General features: G+C 38.2%; 1 protein-coding gene across 7 annotated transcripts in view; it reads right to left on the reverse strand.

Moving 5' to 3' along the window:
• Positions 1-13,073, reverse strand: part of Erbin (erbb2 interacting protein) — a 96,147-nt gene extending 83,074 nt beyond the window's left edge. For 4 of the 7 annotated variants that reach the window (XM_031360267.1, XM_031360261.1, XM_031360265.1 and 1 more), the window contains exon 1: positions 12,814-12,857. The gene's annotated coding sequence lies outside the window, so the exon portion shown is untranslated. Of the gene's footprint in view, positions 1-12,223; positions 12,794-12,813 lie in introns of those variants that run through there. The other 3 variants (XM_031360268.1, XM_031360262.1, XM_031360263.1) reach the window with 3 other exon arrangements.
• Positions 13,074-13,346: the final 273 nt, after the last annotated feature.

Below are 13,346 nucleotides of genomic sequence, written 5' to 3' on the forward strand. Positions count from 1 at the left end.
TTGGAGGGGAAACTGGGAATGGAGAAATTTACATGTAAATAAAGAAAATATCTAAAAAAAAAAGAATGTAAATAAATCAAGTTTTTAAAACTACAAGAAACTTTCACATATAAGAGTCAGTAAAATTCAACTGGATCTCAGGTAAATTGTCTTTTAATAACAAGAGTATTATCATTCCTCTCTACCATCTCTAATATCAATGGTGCTATTCCTTTCATTTAATACGCATCCATTATTGATATTTTTAGCAATAATGATAGATCAAAGTCACTATACATTTGTCAAAACCCACAGAACAACATAAAGAGCAAAGGTGACTTTGGTTAATAACAATGTATCAGTATTAGCTTAATTGCAAGAAATGTGTCACACCAATACAAGGTGGTAATAGCATAGGAAATAAAAAGATAGCATGGTCCTTAACCTAATGGCAATGTTTTTGCAAGCCTGATACTACACAAAGAGCTTAGATATACTTGGAAAAACAAAAATCTGAAATCATGTTGCAGAACTGCATATTGCTTTAGGATAAACTTCTCTATGGAATTTACTGGTTCCAATATTAATACTAACATTTCCTGTAAATTGAACTATATTCCAATTATTTCTAAAATTTAAAAGCCATATGATAAGCTGGCAGTCACCAAAAAGGAAAAAAAAAGGTTTATTAGTCCATAATTTCCTGACTTATGTGAACCCAAACATTTTTTCTCTAATACTTATTTAAATCTTTAGAGATTAGCAGTATGCTAAAGAAACCAGATTTGTCGAACATTCTTTTTAAAAAAACACTAATATAAGAGTGAAAGCAACAGAGTTAGGAAAACTGGGTTTATATTTCTAATCTCACTGATAAACTAAAATTCCTTCAGAACACTGATTCCTGCACTTAGCTCACAGTTTCTTTTTGTTAATCAAAGGAGAAGGTTTATTCAAACTAGACAATTTCCAAGTCAGTAATGATGAGATAGGAAAATACAACATCCTAAGAAGCATGCCTTTTGTTTACAAATTATCTAAGGAATTCATTAGGAGAAAGTTAACATCATGATCAAGAAAACATGTAAATTGACAGAAATTAACTCTAAAGTATAACTAATAAACCAAGGTCCTTTGTGAAACACTAAGGAAACTACATTAAGAAGTGACATATAAAGATCAAATAAAGGACTGAAATAACTGTCATTTGATGATTTACTAAATTACTAAAGAGTTCAAAAAAAAAATGTTTATAGACCACTGGTGTGGTTTGGTTTGGTTTTTAAGAAAGTAAGAATCAGTGCAGAAACAATGTTCAAGAATCCTCAGATGACTGGAGTTCTTCAAACCCAAAGAAAGAGACAGAAGGGAGCACTCTTATTAAAAGAATCAATCTAAGGATCTTTGCTTCTTTAATAAGTATTTAGAGTTTAATAAGTTTCTTTTGCCCCTACTCATTTTCATAGCTGACAATGTTAGAGACAGCAAGTGTGAAATGGTACAACAGAAGCCCTTAGGCAGCAATAAAATTTCCTATGGGGATTTGGAGACACATAGCTTCAGTTGATAAAGTCCTTGCCTTTAATACACGTTGCTCTGGATTTGATACTTAGCAGACCAAAATAAGCAAGTAACTATAAAAGTAAGTAAAGCAAGCAAATGAGCTTCAGGAGGAATTAAGGAATATTTTTATAGTTAAATATTATTATATGGCCAGGACTATATGACAATCAATGAAGAATTTCAATTCTATCTGAACTACCCAATGAAACTGGCCCCTTCCTGATACACACAAAGAACACTATGTGATGAGATAACAACTATTTTGTTAGCATGTATATGAAATTAAATCATAAAATATTATGATAGAGTTTAAGAGTCAATTAAAAATAGAAAGACTATTACTAAATGTTATCAGAATATACCTTGAAAGTAAAAGCATATTAACTAAAATTCTATTTGAAAGTTTTTGTGTTTATAGAGGAATCCAGGGTTTCTTGCATTCTAAGCAAGCAATCTAGCACTGAGCTATAGCCCTATTTCTCTATTAGGAATCTTTTAAAGTCTTCACTGTGTTTCTGTGAATAATAAGCATGAAAGCTCATTGTTTCCCTTCATTTCAGGAGCCAGATAAATGCTTGTTTAACATATAAGGGCCCTGGGTTCAATCCCCAGTACTGAAAGAAAAAAAAAAAAGCAAACAAGAAATACAAAAGTGATAATACTAGAAACAATTCCAGTAACTAAGAATGATTAGAAATCTGAGTACAGATGAGTATTAAGGGGTGGGTGAGGTGGCTCAGCAGGTGTCCCTTGCTGCAAAACTAGAGGCTACATAGTAGGTGGAAGGAATCAACACCGTAAGTGTCCTCGGACCTTCATCTGCTCACTGTGGTGTGTATGCTGACAGGCAGGCAGACAGACGGACAGACACACTCATGCACAAGTGGCACACACAGTCAGTCTCTCTCTCTCTCTCTCTCTCTCTCTCTCTCTCTCTCTCTCTCTCTCTCTTTCTCTCCTCTTTGTCTCTATGTATCTGTCTATCTCAGACACACACCTCTCACCCCCTCACCCTCCCACACAAAATAACAATAGTGAAATTTACAAGTAAAGATAAAGAACAAATTTTGCTTGCCTTCTCTTTTCCTAAAAAAAAAAAAAAAAAAAAAAAAAAAAAAAAGTGACTAGTATGGTCTCTGGTTTAGAAAAGGCTCTCTCTTACCTAGGACATACCAAATAGTATCTGCTATCTATGAGCCCTTCCTAGCACACAGTACCAAAACAATAAAGTACACTTCATGGAGGCCCTAGAGGTCACCTAACCCATAAGATACTTTTAAGATGCTTGCTTGGCCTTTCAAGCTTAAAAGGAGATCTAATCACACAAGATTATCTTGGTATGTCCCTTAAATAATATCCAAAATTTCCAAGGATAATAAAGGCCAACCTATTAATTCTACAGTAGATGATAGTTTGATGGGGGTGAGGGAGGATTCATTTTTAGAGTACAGGTTTCTTATACAGGTCCCAAAATAAACCTCTACTTCAGGGTTTAAAACTGACCTATGGTTTGAAAACCAAGGTTATCCTTATCAGGTAGATGTAAAGCTCTGAACTTTGGAATGACAACAGAATTTCAACACTGCAGAACAAGATCTAGGGAGAGGCTCCATGAGTGAGAGTACTTGCTCTGAAATCCTGTTTCTATCTTCAGAATTGGGGGTTAGAGCCAACCAGATGCCACAAGCTCCCTAGCCAGCCAGCCTAGCCAAGAAGGCTGAGTTTCCAGTTCAGTAAGAGAATCCATCTCTGGCTTTCGCAAACACACCGACATGCTTGCATCAATTTTATATATATACATACATACATACACACACACACACACACACACACACACACACGCACACAAAACCGGGGGAAGGGGCACTACTTTTCACTGTCAGAGATGAATTACAAATACTGGACAAAACTCAACAGATAAAGAAAAAAAAATGAACAGGACCCAATGATGCAGAGGTCTATAATTCTAGTTGCTGAGGTGAGCAGATGGAGAGGTCTTTGAGAAAGCTGAGGCAGGAATAGTGAATGTTCAAGACTGAGCTACAGAGTGAGTTCAAGACTAGCCTGGGCAACTTAAAAAACAAAAAACAAACAAACAAACAAACAAAAAAATAAAACTAAAGATTCATTTCAATAGTAGAGACCCAAGTCCTATCCCCAGTAAAGCAAAAAAAAAAAAAAAAATTTAAGCCAGGCAGTGTTGGTGCACACCTTTAATTCTGCACTCAAGAGGCAGAGGCAGGTGGATCTCTGAGTTCGAGGCCAGCATGGTCAACAGAGCAAGTTCCAGGACAGCCAGGGCTACACAGTAAGGTGCTATTCTCGAAAAATAAAAACAAAAATTTTTTAAGTAACTTAAGACCCTGTTTGTGTAGATTATAACTAGTGTTATTGTAAACTCATAGTTTTCTCACATAGATATAAATACAAATAAGTATTCATAAAAAGTCTCCCTGGAAGGCCTAGGGCAGTACCCCAAGAGAAATAAATACAAGTATCCAGGCACTGCTTCCTAACTACCATTTTCCTCTTAAAATAACCAAAGAGGGTCTAGAGAGATGTCTCAATAATTAAAAGTCCTTGCTACACAAATCATAAGGGCTATAGAGTTCAGATCCCAGTACCCACATAACAAGTCAGATATCCTGCACAAGCCTGAAACCTGTAAGCCAGTCCTAGTAGGTGGAGATAGGATTACTGAAGCTTGCTGGATGCCAGCTTAAAAAAAAAGAAAGAAAGAAAGAAAGAAAGAAAAGAAAAGAAACAAGAGCTTCAAGTTCAGAGAGTAGAATACCAAACAAGGATACCTTCTGGCCTCTGCACCTGCACAAGTAAGCACTCCCACACACAAAGACAGATAGATCTTTAAAATAATAACGAAGAGAGTAGCAGATTAGTTTAGAACATTTAAACAGCATAGTTATATTCTAAAATTAATTTTTTAAAAAACCAACTGGAAGAAGTCCTCACTAGCTAAACAGTAACAAGAGGGCTGGGAGTACAGCTCTGTGGAAGTAGACTAGCCTACCATGCTCCATCACCAGCCCTACATTAAAATAATGAGCATAAAAATTAATGAAAATGGCCGGGCAGTGGTGGCGCATGCCTTTAATCCCAGCACCTGGGAGGCAGAGGCAGGCGGATTTCTGAGTTCGAGGCCAGCCTGGTCTCCAGAGTGAGTTCCAGGACAGCCAGGGCTATACAGAGAAACCCTGTCTCGAAAAAACAAAAAACAAAAACAAAACAAAAATTAATGAAAATGAATTTTAACCCTATGAATAGGAAACTCTGACTCTAAATAAATGTAAGTTAATTAAAAATATAATGAAGAAAAAAATCCTACCAGCTTCAAAACACCTATCTTCAAACTACTAATTACAATAGAAAAAATATATACCTTGAAAAAGGTTGGCAGTGGTGGCACATGCTCTTAATCCCAGCACTTGGGATAAAGAGGCAGGAGGACCTCTGAATTCAAGGCCAACCTGGTCTACAGAGTGAGTTCCAGGACAGCCGGGGCTGTTAACACAGAGAAATTTCTATCTCAAAAAAGCCAAAACACCAAAAACCAAACCAAACCAAACAAATGAACCAAAACTTTAAAGAAGTTTGGCAGTCACAACCTCTGTCACTTAAAGTGAGCATGAGTAGTGGACAAACTACAATTGCCTGGTACCTGGTAAGATGCCATAAGAACACAAGAGAGCCTGATAGAGATGATGAGAGTTAATCATGAAGCTCTAATTACAAAATCTGTAAGAAATACATATGAAAACATCAGACACTGAAAATGATGAAATATTCAACAAAGCAATGAAGCTTGAGGTTTTCAAACATACCAGTGCCTTGAAAGGCAGACACTGTTCCAGACTGCAGGAGCAGAATGGCAAGCCACTGTAACACATAGACAACTAATAGGGTTTAGCAGGTAGTGTTCTACCTGTAATAGTCCTGATGTGATTGTGTGAATGAGCCTTCTTTATAAGAAACATGAGAGTATTTCAGAGTGATAAGGCATCATCAGATGGGCAATTTATTGCCAAACAGGTTAAAGAACAAATCGATTCAATTTTTATGTCTTGCCTCAAAACTTAAGACAAAGACTAGGGATATAATTCAAAGAAAGACTATTTGTTGAACTTCCTCAAAGCCCTGGATTTGACTCCCAGTACCATATAAAACTAGTTCTGGGAACAATGACATGTGCCTGTAAGCACAGCACTCAGGAGATGGAGACAGGAGGGTCAATCAGGAGGTCATCTTTAGCTACCAAGTGAGTTTGAGGTGAGTGTCTCACACACCCACCACACACACTAAAAAAAACAAAACAAAAAACAAAAACAAAAACAAAAACAAAAAACCTCAAACAAGAGAAAACTGTTCAGAAAGTCTATAGCCATTTTAAAAACCTGGAAAGAGTATGTATCTCCAGAGAAATCTGAGACTGCCAAGGATTGGGGAGGGAAGGTGACATCAAATGAAATCAAATAGTCCTGGCTATACAGTTCCATGGCCTACAGTCAGTTACCTAAAGTCAGCCATAGTGCAAAACTATTTGATAGGAAATTCCAGAAATAAACAACTCTAAAGTAAATTCTCACACTACCCCTTTGTACAGTGCATCCACACCGTGTACACACCCTGCCTGTCAGTCACTTCATAGCCATCTAGGCCATCAAATACATGGCAGAGGTAGTTCAGCATTATTTTACTTAATGGGCTCAAAATGTAAATAGGCAAGTAAGCAACCAAAAAAAAAAAAAAGAAAGAAAAGAAAAAGAAAAGCCATTTCTTTATCAGTAAAAAGGTACAAGTTCTCAATAATAAGTATACTAAAATCCACATTAAGGATCTACCTTATGGCCAGGCGTAGTAGTACACACCTATAATCCCAAGCAACCCCAAGTACTTTGAAAGCAGAAGGAGGGAAATCAGAAGTTCAGGGCCAACTTCAGCTACACAGTGAATTCAGTTACCCTAGGCTATATAACACCCTGTCTCCAAGTCAGCAACAAGGAATGTTCCTTCTATCTATAAAATTGTGAAGATATTTACACTAATTTTGTTATTCCACCTTAAACAGCAAAGATTATAGCCACTGGAGCTGGGGCTAATCACCTGGTAGATAGACTACCTGCCTGGCAGTAGAAGCCCTCAAAGCCAGTATTTACCACTAAAAGAATTAAAATTAAAAAAAAAAAAAGTTACAACCATACTATATTGCAAGTAGCTTAGTTAAGATGGAAAAGGCATTCAATTACAGGGCTTGGTACCATCAGGGTTATAGGCATCCACTCAAGTCTTATACCTTTTATAGCCAAAAGATAAACAAGTACAGCTACCATGACACATATAAGCAGCAGGTGCTGAAAACAAGCATGAAATGTATCTCCAAAGATAAAGAATTTTCTAAGCAAAGATTAGGAGAATTGTATCTGAGCAGTCAGTCAGCTTGTAGACAAAATTATAGTAGAATGTGCTGAAGCTCCAATGGAGCTATCTGTCCTGTGGGAAAGCTGACAAGCCAGCAGGATGCTGAAAATAGGAAGGCATCTCCTGAAGGACAGGAAACACCTGTACCAAGAAGCCAAGTGATCCACATATCCTAGAGCTGAACATATTAATACAACACTCCTCTTCTAAGCAAGTACCAAAGCAAGAAAAACAAGTATTCACATGCGCTGGGAAAAGATATGTAAGCGATCAATAAGGCACAAAGTAGGCCATTAATAAAAACTTTATCCACTAGAAAAAAAATGCATAATATTTGAAGCAAACCCAAAACCACAACAGATCTACCAAGCACAGGATCAAATTTCAAGTAGAAAACAGAAGAAAATATTTTAAAAAATTAATAACTCAGAAATTCTAGGTTATATGTAGGCCAAAATACTGCTGAACAATAGAAACCAACTTCTTGGAAAAAAAAAAACTTAGGAACTGTATTTCAAAAACAAATTATTAAGAACTGAAAACCAAAGCTGGGCAGTGGTAGTGCATGCCTTCAGCACTTTGGAGGCAGAGGCAGGCAGATTTCTGAGGTCGTGGACAGCCTGGTCTACCGAGTGAGTTCCAGGGCAGCCAGGACTACACAGAGAAACCCTGTCTCGAAATCCACCCACTCCCCAAAAAAGAACTGAAAACCAAGGAGTGAGCTGAAAGATTAAGCCTTAAGACTCTGCCATAACTCAGAGTACCCCATAAGTATCTAAAAGTGTTTGAAAACATTCTTTACTTTCCTAAATGTAACTGGGTGGGGTAGATTTCCATCATATATTTCAATCAAAACAACATATTGCAACAGATGGAAAAAGCTCATATGAGATTTGAGAGGCTTTACATTAAGCCCAACCTAAGTAACTTGCAAAAATGCAAAACCATCCTCTTTTTGCTTTATTATAGTCAGTTCTCCAAATCTGTAAGTTCAGCCATGGTGTAAATACTCAGGGGGGAAATTGTATCTGTACTGAATACATACAGACTTTTCATTCTTGTCATTATTTCTTAAACAATGCATCATCTACTTAGTATTTACACTGGATTTAGTATTACAAATCATCCAAAGATGTCTTAGAGTATTTGATGGGCTTTGAGTTATACAATTAGAATATATACAATACATTACTATGCCATTTTATACAAGGGACCTAAATATCCATGGAAGGAACTGAAACAATCCACTATGTCACAACTGTATTTGTTTTGGAAAATAATAATTATTACTATTTTTTTGCTAGAACAATGTTAGCAGGCAATGGTTTACTGTTATTTTTAAATTTTATTTTAATTTCTAACAAGATTAGTAATAAATAGCTGACACAAACCCTAACTTGTAGTGGCACTCAATTTGTAGAAGTATTGGGAATTCTAAAATCAAAATACCAAATAATCTTAAAACTGCTACTATTTCTCATAATCATACATTACAATAGAGAGACTCCACCAACCTGCAAATGAAATGTAAAGACGGCATTCTGTCCCAAAACAAGTAGTTCAGACTACAATTGGTCTCCGAAATAACAAGGTTCAATTCACGACCATTTCACTTTACAATGCATAAAAGTAATACACACTCAGCAGAAGCTAATTAAAATTCTGATCACTTCTTCAACCAATAATCCAAGGTGTGATATTTATCAGAAGCCACCAAAAAAAAAAAAAAAAAATCAGGAGAATAAACAATACCCTATTGTAAACTGAGTGGCCAAAGCTCTTCTGGATACAGGTACTCGATAAATTACAGGACATGCTGAACATCTGCTATAAATTAAGCTTTGTGTGAGACGGTTCTGCAGGATTAGGAAGTGTTCTGAGCATGGGTAAGGTAGTCTAAGCCAAGCCATCACACTTGGTAGGTGTGCCAAAATGAGTACATTCTTGCTTAGTTCCAGCTATGATCAGTTTATCAGCATGCAGTGCTATCCCATCATAAGTTCAGAACATCTGTACTTTCTAAGTTAATTGTCTTTCCATTTTCCCATTCTTTCGCTGTAATACTCGTTAGCTATAATTTCATAGTGCTGTCAACATGCCTTTCTAGCACACCAAGAAGCCAAGGAATAGTTCACTAGCACAAAGATCTGAATAAGGATATCCCATGAATAAACTTCACAGGCTTTATTATACCTATTTTGATTGCACAATGTCATTTTTGTTGTTCCCTAGGGTTTCTTAAAACATGCTATACAATTAAATTCATAGATGGACACAGTTCACAGAGTAGAGCTTCATTTCACTGTTCACTTTTAGATGTCCTTATTTTCTATTCTCTTTCACGCTATCATTTACAGCACATGTCAAGGACTTTATGCAGTGGAACAAAACTGGAAGTGACAAAAACAATGTGGGAGAGTAGCAATGCAATTATGGATCAAGACAGATGAATGTACACAACTGGAAAAGTCTGACTAACTGCAGAGACACTGAGGCAGGAAAAGAAAGCTGATGAAACAGCACTAAACAAACGGTATACTAATAAACATGGACACTGAGCTGGAATGCAAACATAAAACTTTACAGACTGATCAAATCAATTATTTTGTCTCATATGTCAAACACTTTGAGGAGAAATACGCGTGGACTAAGGAACTTTGGAAAATAGAGGCAAAGCAAAATATAACTAAATACTTGATGAACATGGAAAAATAGGATAAGCTAGTACATTAATAAAAGACAAATAAAAAATTAAAGGAATTAGAAGAGAGTTGAGGAGAAAGAAAACTGTAAAGCTGAAAACTGGGAGTACAACGAAGAGTAGGTGAAACCGGGGCTGAGGAAGCAGAGAACATGGTGTGAAAAGGAAATGAAATTCCCCTAGGTAATTGAAAAGTAGGCAGCACAGAACAGAATTCATATATACATTTTGTACTTCAACAAAAATACTGTGCATTCAAGAATTAATCTATTATGAACAGTTAAGAAAGTGTAACACTGCTGTCAAGAAAGAAAGTGAGAAAGCCATTCTGTGTTGTAGGTGGTTGTTCAACAACAAACAAAACAGAAAAAAAATGGATAATAAGGCAGAGTCAAGGGTAAATGGAAGCAACAAAGTGTATTTAAAAAATTCTAAATATCAACAACTATTAAGAAATACATTTGCTATCCAACTCACTAAATTCTATATAATCCCAAGTACTTTGTAAATATTGCCATAATATTTTTCTACAACAAAAAGCCACTTAAACTCTAAAATCATATCATTGATAAGCAATTATTTCAAATAAATGCCCAAGTAAGTACCTAATTTTTCTCAAAGTTTAAAGTATGGTCCTTGGCAGATGGTGCTTACTATAAAGTATTTTTGAAATGAAAAAAGTCAAAAATAAAAAATATATAAAATGTCTAAAACAACCAAATATCAGAGGTTTACTACCAGTGATAAGTGTAAAATACCTCTATAGTTATTACTTGTTTAAAAACAGCACAATAAAAACTGTTTCCATTCTTTAGCCTCTCTAAGCATTTTATACATGACATTGACAATAAATAGCTTGCTCTTAAACGGCAAGGAATCATCATAATACTGAATCAGGTGGAGCTTTGAAAGCTCATGATCATTTTCATTAACAAGCCTCTCTATGCAATCCAGGCAAACACTCAGGAAGTATTTTATGTCACAATTTAATCAGGGAGAGGAGCTTTCCCTCATACGATGCTGAAAATAAATACATTTTAAGGCCGCTCAGAAAGCCTTCAAATCACTGTCTTTTAAATAAGACATCTCTTCTCAAACCGGTGCTTCATTTTAAACAAGACTCCAAAAATATTTGCTTTGAGAATAGTATAAAACCTAAAACTCATTAAGCTAATTTGATGCTAAATTTACCCAACTTTAACTGGAAAATAAATGCCTTGTTGAAGAAAAAGGGGGAAATCAAAGGTTCACAAAAAGGTGGAGCATCTCATTTTCAACATGTCAAAATCCAAACTCACTACTCTTTCAAAAACAACCTACTTCTTTAAAGGGTGGGGGTGTTAAACAGGCATTTTCAAGTGACATAATACTATGTACAAAACAGAATGACACAAAAACATCTTTGCAAAGTGTTCATTCTCTAAAAGACTTGCTCTATTAAGGCACTGAGGCTGAAGCCAAATAAAAGCCATAAAAGGAAAGCGAAGTTCAATGTCATTTATTTTGTTCCCCTCTTTCATATGCTCAAGATTAACCTCTTTCGCTGCCTAATTATATGTCCCCAAATCATAAAGTCCACCAACTTTAAACTCCTTCATAAAGCAATCTGACTTTTAACAGGAATAACTTGATGGTTCACAAATCTCACCAATAAATAAGAATGAAAACAAAAGCTCCAGAGACCAGGCCCTAATAACACAATATAAATATTAGAGCGATTCTCTTTTTGAAATGCACTTAGGAAAAGCCAAACAACCAAGAACAAGTTGTGAATTCACTTGATCCTGATCTTTAAAACCTACCTTTCCTCTTTCAACTAAAGGAAGTCAATTCATTTTCCTCAGGCTTCTAGTAATTATTTTGGTAACATCTGATTAAACATCAATTTAAGCTTAAGCTACAACTACCTATAGTTAATATTTATTTAAAAAACAGTATTATCTGTCACCTCCCTTACCACAAAAGTACTTGGGGGGGTAGAAAACTAAACTTAAAAAGACACACAATTGAAACACTAAGGGAAAAGACAGCAGGGTTTACTGCAACCAAAACTAGTTCTACCCACAAAGAAAACTCCATGGGTTCAGAAGCGATCTTAAGTCTGACTGGTGGAATGTCTGCCATGCTTCACGAATTCCTGCCTGAACAGTCCGTACCTATCACTTATTAGGCAGAACCAAACAAAAACAGATGGGCACGCACACACACACACACACACACACACGGACCATACAACTACAAAACAGCGCCGTTTTCTCGCACAATGTGACTCTCCTGAAAATCTTAAGGGTTTTATTTCGCTTCCCTTCCAATGTTGTTCCTAATCGGAACTGCATACAAGTCCTGACCAATCAACTACTTGCAGGTGTTTGGGGTTTTGGTTTGGTTTTTGTAGCCGTATCCTTCTCCGTTCTTAACCATAATCTTTAGGACAGTCTGTTTCCTAGAACGCCAGTTTCAAGAAAAATCTAGCACCTACTCACCTTCAATCAAGTAACCGAACAAGCACTGTGAGCTACTAACTGAAAAAAAGAACGCATGACTTACTCCAAGTAGCGCCTTAGCCGTCCAGAAAAAGCAACCGAGAAAGGCAGGAAGAAGGTTTCTGAAGTCCAAAGAAACAGCCGTGTCTTAACAAAACGACCTCCACGTAGGATTAACGCGAAAACCCAAAACAATCGCCACCAACATAAACAAATGCGGCAGCCATCTCAGGGAGAGCGAGTCAATCTCTCCCGGCGGCCAGAGACTTAACTTTCTTCCGAAACAAAAGTTGCCAGACTCAGCAACTTGATATTACATTGTATACGTCCCGGAACACTAAAAACTTCTGGCCCTTCTGCTCAACAAAGGAACTCTTTTCTTTCCGATGGCTGAAAAACTTTTCGTCCCACTGCATTCTTACAATCCCATCTTAAAAAGAAAGGAATCCAGACGGTAGACGGGATAAGGGGGAGTGGGGGTGGGTGGGGGGAGAAATCAGTTCTACGATTCAGCGGCCAGAATGCCAAGGAACCCCGACACGAAAGAAAGAAGTGAGACAAGTCGGGCAGAGCGAGGTGGATTAGAGTACCGTCGCTTCCGGCCCACGAACTTGGCTCGACGCTTCCCGTAAAGAAAAAAAAAAAAAAATTTACCTCTCCGGGTGTCTCAGGGCTGCCGTCCCGAGGCTCGGCTTGACATGGTTTCCTGCCCTTCCTCAGAGGCTCCGGGCCCCGCCGAGGCTCCCGAGAGGGCGAGGCGGATGTGGAGCTGCCGCCCGCAGCAGTGCGGCTGCCCCGGTGGGGGCTGGGGTGCGGGCTGGCTTCCTGCTCGCGACTTCTGTCAGGAGTTTCCCAGCCCCGGCTAGGTCCTCCGCCGAAGGAAAAAACTTTTCACTCGTGACACCGCCCGGAATGGCCGGTGCGAAACTCACTTCCTGCCTGGGTGAAAAGCAGGATCCAGCTCGGGGCCCGGGAACCCGGAACCCCGGGGCGGCGCGCCGCCGAGGGGGAGGGGACGGCACCCGCCCCGAGCCGCGCGCGGGACCTCGCGCGGCCCACGGGGGCGAGGACGCGGAGCTCGGCCGGCCTGGGCCGCACTAGGCCTCCGCCCCCACAGCCGCGCCGCGCGGGTATTGTCTCGAGGGCGCCGGCCGCGCCCTGCGCCCGCCCGGCCCCCGCCGCCCGGA

Source organism: Mastomys coucha, unplaced genomic scaffold, assembly GCF_008632895.1.
Source record: "Mastomys coucha isolate ucsf_1 unplaced genomic scaffold, UCSF_Mcou_1 pScaffold8, whole genome shotgun sequence".
Lineage (NCBI taxonomy): Eukaryota > Metazoa > Chordata > Mammalia > Rodentia > Muridae > Mastomys > Mastomys coucha.